The following is a 7,466-nucleotide window of genomic DNA, read 5'->3' as shown; positions in this document are numbered from 1 at the left end:
GCCGGGACTGACTGCGGCCGGAGCCAGTGTGGAGGCGCGGCGAGGCCGGGCCGCCAATGGGAGGCGGCGCGGGGCGGGGCCAGCTGCGGCACATCTGGGCGGCTGGGGAGAGCGGGAGGGGTGGGGGGCCAGTTCTGCAGGGTGTGCGGCATGGCTTGAAGGAGCCGCGCTGCGGCCTCAGTAGCGCGGGGCGGACGGCGAGCAGGGCGCCCCACAGACCGGTCGGGGCAGCCGGGGACTGGGAGGGGGCTTGTCCTGCCCCCGGCTGCCGGCTCCTTCCCTACCACGGGGTAAGAGAAGCGCCTGAGTTGCTGGCTCCCTGGGCGTGGGAGCGCCCTTGGCTTCCCTGGCGAGTATGTGACACTTCGTGGTTGCGCGGAGCCTGGCTTTTGGAGAGGTTGAGGGGCCCGCAGACACCTTGAAGTGTGGAGGGGCTTGGCTTCAGCACTGCTTCTCAACCTTGACAGACCCGAGGCGCCTCTTGGAAAATGCCAGCTCTGAGTTTGCACTCGGGTTTTTTTTTGCCAGCAGACACATAATAGAGTCGTTTTTCTGTTGCAGGCAACTCGGAAAGACCACAACTATGAATGTCTGTTTGCAGCCTGTAGGCTTATCTTGTGAATCCCGCTTGCAAGCCGATCAGGGCTAAGGTCCTGCGGCATCTTGAAAAGATTTTAAGGCACCCCAGGGTGCTGTGACATCCTGGTTGTGAATCACCGATCTAAACTCATCGGTGTACTGGACTGCTCCACCCAAAGGGTGGGCGATTCTTTCTCATTTTGGGGGACTGGAAATCATTTAGATTAGCTATTCCAAATTGTGAAGTGGAGATGCCTGGCAAAATTACAAGCGTGAATAAAACACGTTCTGCACAGTTTTTTGTATAGCTTGCTTTTCTCCCTTATTTTTGGGTGTCTCAGAAAACTTAAGGCTAGTCTTAAATTTCTGAGTGAAAAAGCAACTGAATTGGAACTGAATTCATCCTCTCTAGCTAAGCATTAGAACCCCCAGATCTAGATAGGCTTCTCATTTTGCTGTATACTGAAATAATAGCGGGAAAACGTTTAAAATCCTTGGAAACATACCATTTTCCTTTCTGAAATCACATACATTCTCCTCCTCCTGATAATCCTAAAGGTTGCCATGTTCATTACTGTGTGCTCCAGTCCTTTAATTATCTTTTTGGTCGTTGCCTTTTAGAATTTTCAGAAGCTGGAACTTTATTGCACAAGGACGGAGATAGAAATGCGTTAAGCTTTACATGTCTGTACTGGAATTTGGATGCTCACTTTGTCTTTGCATACCTATCACTTGTTATATATCTAGAATTATATCTTTCTTTTTTATTATCTATGTATTTAATTCATATATTGTCCTTTCCAACAAAGATTCAGGGCGGCTAACAGTAAAAAGTCAAAATAACATTGGTATCCTTTACTAAGGACTTGCACATCAGATGTCCCTTTCATACTGAAGCACCTGCTGTATCGCTTGTGACTTCCTCCTGCTCTGCTTTTGGGAAGAACAAACCAGCTAGCATTTGCTTGTATGATCCTACATAACTACTTTTGTAGGGTTACTAAGTAATCGCATGTTTTAAGTTTGACAGGTCATAATTTTTAACCAGAATTTGTTAGTGTCTTTTTTCAGTAAAGATTGATCATTTGCACTGAACTTTTCTTTCCCAGAGTTTATCCACATGGCCTGTAAATCTTTGTTCTGTTCAGTGTTTCTTATGTAGGCTTTCCCAGTATTTAACCTGTGAAAATGGAGCTGGTTAAAATTAGATCTCACTTGTTTGTCGAAAAGGTGGCTCTAAAACAAGGAGAATCACTGTTGGAGAAGGATAGCCTTTCTGAAAGAGTGACTATAGCAATGGTTAGGTAAATTTCCCTCTGTTTGCTGTTTTCTGTCTCTTTTTGGGCACTGGATGTTTGTTACTGTCCTCTCACCTAGAGCAGCAAATACCCAGACCAGTGGCACCCAAGGGGCCTCATTAGCCTTAAGATAGGGTTGGACTAAGACTTGTCAATTGCAAAACTCCTGTTGATCTCAGTAGAACTGTGGCTTGATTCCTGTTTCCTTTTACCACATTCAGTAAGACATTTTACCACATTTCAATAAGCAGTAGACATTTTTACCTTCTTCCCTTCCCAGATGTTTGTTGAATTGGGCAAAGCTTCAGTGGTCCTGGTTATTGAACAAATTCTTTTATAAAAGCAGTTAGTTTTTATAGAGCAAAGAAGAGGATACCATTTCCATTCTTTGCTATTTGGCAGTACAATTGAACCTTAGAATACTAGTCCTTTTCTTTCCACTAGATAACAAGAAAAAGCATTAAGTAAGTCCAGAAGTATGCTAATTATTTAATCAAGATGCTGGGCCAGTTCTTGTATACTGCTTTCTACATTTCAGGAAGTGTGTAGCCTAGCAAATTATTCAGGTTATTGTACCTGTAGTTTTTCTCTTATTTTTTTCCCTGAGGTCCTTCTCTTGTAACTTGACTGAAGCATCTGTTGTCACTAAGCCAGGGTTAGGATACTTTGTAATATTTTTCTGTCTGTTGCTGTCTGGTTTCAAAGTTAAGAAATTTCTAGAGCTGTTAAAGCTAGCCGTGCTCTGTCTTGGAGGAGAACATGGCTTACTTCTTCCTTGTTGATGTTTGCTCTTGATCCTGTGGCTAGTTCATAGGCACTATGCTCACCCTTTTCAGCAGGAGCTTTAACTGAGGACAGACTGCAGAATGGGGGCCTCTAATATTCTACATGACTCAAGGCATCCCTTCATAACTTTTGTCAATGGAATGGCACCCAATTTCAAAAACTAATTTATATGTTACCATGTTTTATCTCTTTGCAGAGGGGCTGGCATTGGGGGTGGGGGTGGGATCAGCCAGGCAGGGTCAAGCCTGAACATGCACATATTGTATTTGTTTATCTCCTCAGACCTTGCACTCCAAAGGATCTGGCTGCACATATTGTGACACCTTGGTCTAGCCATTCATTGTGGAGGATTTTTTAAATTTACTATTGATACCACCAGCATTCCCAAATGTCCTCTGATAATTACAAAGAGATGTGTGGTTTGAGGAATATCCTTGGTTCTTGGGTCCATTTGTTATTTTATGAGAGCTTATTTATGAGCAATATCTTCCACTTATTCATTACTGGTTTTGTGACCTGCATAGGCCTACTCTGTGATACTACAACAGCTTTCATCTTCTATTCCTATGTTCCTTCAATTTGAACAATGAGTAGTTAAGCTTTCTTGTTCTTACCCACTGGTATGATGCTGTCATATTTGTTTCGCACACTGTATGGGAATGTTTAAATACAAGCAGTTTTAAAAACCTCTCTATTGATAGTTGGGCAACCTTTATTTTTTGCAACCTAATGGAAAACGATGCAGTATTTACATTGAGAAAACCAATATAAAGAGTGGCTGATGACTCCTAGGAAAACATAACACAATATTATGTCAGTTGTTAGTTACTGGCACTTCTGCTTGTCATGTCATGGGACATATTTGACAGTTCCATGAAAAATGGATCTTCTTTCTGTAGTAGTCTTTGCTGCTTATTACAGCTATCCATCATGTTTTTTAAAATGAGCCCTCTTGACAACTTCCCTATCTTCTTAGAGCTATTCTAGGAAGCACTCAAAAGTACAATTAGTTGCAAGGGTGATTCTCTGGTTCATAGAACTGATTAATACAGCGCAACATAATAATATGTTCTGTCATTATTGCACTTAGGATGGGCTTTAACTTGTGTATCAGTCTTAGCTATGGTGTTAGAAATATCCGTGTGACTTTCCTAATGCGGTTAAAAATGGACACGATCATTGGCATAAGCAGGAAACATGTATGGCTAACAAAACAGTTATTTCTGTATTGTTTTATAATCTTAAAGGTTACTTCTTTTTGCAGACACAGCAACAAAGGGAAAAAAAGAGCAGGCTCTTTTAAAAAGCTTCTAGGCCTTGACACATCTTTCAGGAGCCTGGAGTTACTTTGCAAAACAACGGCTATGGGGTACAAATATCAGATGGTAGAGCTGAGTGAGGGGCATCACTGAAAGCTGAGGAAGACTAAGCAGTATGAAGTTTTCAGGTATGGCTGGACTTTGGAGACATTGTAACTGGGACCTAATTGAGGGGTTTGAATTGGGAAAATGAGTAATATTAGAGACAGCAGTTGGAAAGAAGCAACTCTATTAAGATCACAAGATAAGCTACAGTTGCCTCTTCTCATTTTTAACCATACCTTGTACTCCTGAAGAAGGCCAGAACAGGGAGCAGGGCTGTCCCTGGGGGAGGGTGGGGGGTGTGAATTGGGGTGACTGGCCTGGGCCCCATGCTTTCGGGGACCCCGTGGAGCCAGGTGGAGAGATCTGTGGTGACTCTGCGTTGCCACTGTCTTACATCTGGCTGCTCAGCAACCCCTCCACCCCCCCAGCTGCCAAATCTGCCACCACGGGCAGAGCCCCACACGGACTGATTTGCCTTGGGCACTGCACCCTGCTCAGCTCGTCTCTGACAGGGAGTGAATTTTCTTCCTTTGCAGCTCCTCTTGGACCTAAATTCTCTGCCTTCCACATCACAATCCTTCTTTTTTAAAATGGAAAGCATATGAAAAGAGGGAGAAAAAAGACAAATTTTCTAAATCCTTGATGGGGAAAGTTTTTATTACATATTCAGGGTAATATGCATGACTCACAGAAGAAAGACAGTTACAAATAGGGTCAGGATGAGTATAAGACTGGGAAATGAACTCTTGACTTCTAATTCTAGCACTGACATACCCCCTGCCCCCAACTCCATGGCCTTGGATAAGCCAAACAGGCCAAAAACGTCAAGATTGTCCAGTGCTGTTTTGGGTGCTCAGCTTAAAGCAACTTGGAACTCATTTTCATAAGTACATAACACCTCAATGTCAGCTGAACTCGGAGGAGGAGGGGCACCCCAAATCAGTGACTGCTTCTGAAAATGGATGCCATAACATGTTTCTCACTTATCCTTGACACAAGATCAGTGTTTCCTTTAACTACCTGTAAGAGATACTGAAATGCACAATTCCCATTGATTTTGAACACATTAATCATTGCATATTGTACAGTGTCAGAAATACAGAGTAAAACACTTAAATTACTACTGCTCCTTGTCTAAGTGCCAATGTTGGAATTTTGGAATTTTAATGAGTATTGTTGTGAATCTGCATCCTGGAGGTTGCACTGGACTACAGTTATAGGGCTTCAACCTTGTGCATTGATTAACAAATCCTCCCTTTAGCGATTATAATATTATTTCCTCCTTTCACACAGTTATTTTGTAACCTTAGCAGAGGGCAGAAAACATGGGTACCATTTATGTAACTTTGCAAACACTGACTTTCTGATGGTGACTCCTATGGTTTAGTAGGAAACAGAGGAAAATGGCTTTGGAATTTCACTATTCTCTGTCTTTTGGTTTGTTTTTAAAAGGGTCTTTGGTTCACTTTCCTCATTAACATTCACCAAGGTTTGATGTACACAGGAAATTACAGGTCATGTGATACAGCAAAGGAATGTGCAGGGAAAGGGAACTATGTGCATCCTCTGACTTGACAGTAGTTCGGGTCCTGCTCCGGTGTAGGGTATGATGTTTCACATTATTAAAAGAGTTTCACATTATTTAAAAAAAGGGATTACGTTAGTACGCTTCAAAATTACCATGGCAGCTGTTTGAAAAAATTGCATTTACCTCCCTGGTTTCTCAAACAGATTCCACTTACCCTATTCCTCACCCCTCGAACAGGCAACCTGTCATACATTTCATATTACTATCTTGGGTGTCTCCCACCTGATCCTATATCTCTTCCTATACCCAGTGGAAGATTAACACTAACTATCAAAGAAAGACAAAGTATTCATCATTATATATCACCTTTTGAAGTGTTTTTTGATCAAGACTTCTGAATTGCAAAGGTCTGTATATGTAAACATGACTTTACAATCAGCCACCTTTTAACTGCTGGAAAATACTCAAAACAACTGCACTTTCTATAACATTGGGGACTGACAGATATACAGGATTTACATAAAGCGCCATGAGTTAGAGCTCTCTCTCCCCTCCCCCTGACCCAACAGACTTTTGCCTGTTGCATCTGTGGGGATTGAGTCTGCTTTCAGGAGCCTGAAGAGTCTGCCTGGAGCTGAAGAGCTACCTTTCTCTTCCCCAGCCCTGCCTCAATTCCCCAGCTCCGGGGTTGTCAGCAGGAAGGAAGGGGGAATGGGAGCAAGCTGCTGTCTGGGCCTTGCCTGGCTTGAGCTGGAGAGGGGAGAGCTGGTGAGGGGCTCTGATCCAACCAAACCCCAGGCTGGGCAAACCCTACTCAGCAGCTCACTTCCCCTCCCCACTCCCTTTGTGCTGGCAGGTTGGGGGCTGGAGATAAGCTGCATCAGCCCAGCCCTCATCATGCACAGATTAACCCTGGGGAACACAAATGGAGCTTTCTAAAGTGGAGCTCCTTCATCTGATCCCTCATTTAATGAGGGTTAATTTGATGCACAATTGGCCACTCTAAAAGCACTCTGCAGTTGTGCACATACGTCACAGCATGGCTGTATAGTGCTGTCGCAGGGCACTAAGGTGCCTGCTCCTCTAAGAGCAGAACTGCCCAGAGAGAGAGCCTAAAGAGCCAGATAGAAGCCCACAGGTACAGGTTACTATGGCAACAGGCTAACAAGCAAATTGGCCTACACCTGCACCTGGTCAGGTGACCAGAGGAGGCAGGGCCCTGGGCATATATAAACCCCAGGGGTGGGACTAGAGATTTAGTTCTTTAGGAGCAGCTAAGGGGAAGGAGCTGCCAGGGAAGAATTGCCCAGGCACTGCCTGATATGCTGCATCCTGAGCTAATGGGGCTCCAGGAGCTCAACAGGTACCCTAGCCTACAAAGAACTTAGTGCTGGGGGAAGTTTGACTTCTTAAAGGAGCAGAGCACACCCTGAACTGCTTATATTATGTTATGGCTCAGGGGCTAATGTTTAAGTTGCTGTTTATAAATACCGGTGGATTGGCATGAGGCTATTGGGTGTCACAGGCCAGCTAGGTGCTGTGAGTGTATCAGCTATTAGGCTTCTGGGTTTGGGATTGAGGTGAATCGGGAGTGAAGTAAAGGCAAATTTACTTGTAGCTTAGCATACAACAGTTAACAGAAAGGTTAATGTGACGAACAGATAGTGCAGTAATAAAGGGCTAATAGTGAATAATAACAACAGATAAACAGAATGACAGAGTTCCCACATGGGGTTGGCAACTTATCGGCAGTCCCTCTATGCCAGGTGCGTGCCAAATTGTTCTAGTGAAGTCAGGTATCCCCGATCAATGCTGTCTGAGGGGTCACCGGGAAGGTCCCTTGGTCAGGATCCAGTCCTCGCTCACACTGGGAGTCCTGGGTCTAGGCTTGGTACAGTGATGGTCCTTCTG

At 44.1% G+C, this 7,466-nt stretch overlaps 1 protein-coding gene across 1 annotated transcript in view; it reads left to right on the top strand.

Moving 5' to 3' along the window:
* Positions 1-112: 112 nt before the first annotated feature.
* The window catches only part of TMEM45A (transmembrane protein 45A), a 38,950-nt gene continuing 31,596 nt past the window's right edge, over positions 113-7,466 (top strand). Inside the window, exon 1 of the mRNA XM_019523736.1 lies at positions 113-290. The gene's annotated coding sequence lies outside the window, so the exon portion shown is untranslated. The remainder of the gene's footprint in view (positions 291-7,466) is intronic.

The sequence above is a fragment of the Gavialis gangeticus genome, unplaced genomic scaffold (assembly GCF_001723915.1).
Source record: "Gavialis gangeticus isolate Ggan-Ray unplaced genomic scaffold, GavGan_comp1, whole genome shotgun sequence".
Lineage (NCBI taxonomy): Eukaryota > Metazoa > Chordata > Crocodylia > Gavialidae > Gavialis > Gavialis gangeticus.
Note: the sequence above shows the minus strand (reverse complement) of the source record. Positions and strands in the feature narration are given on the sequence as shown.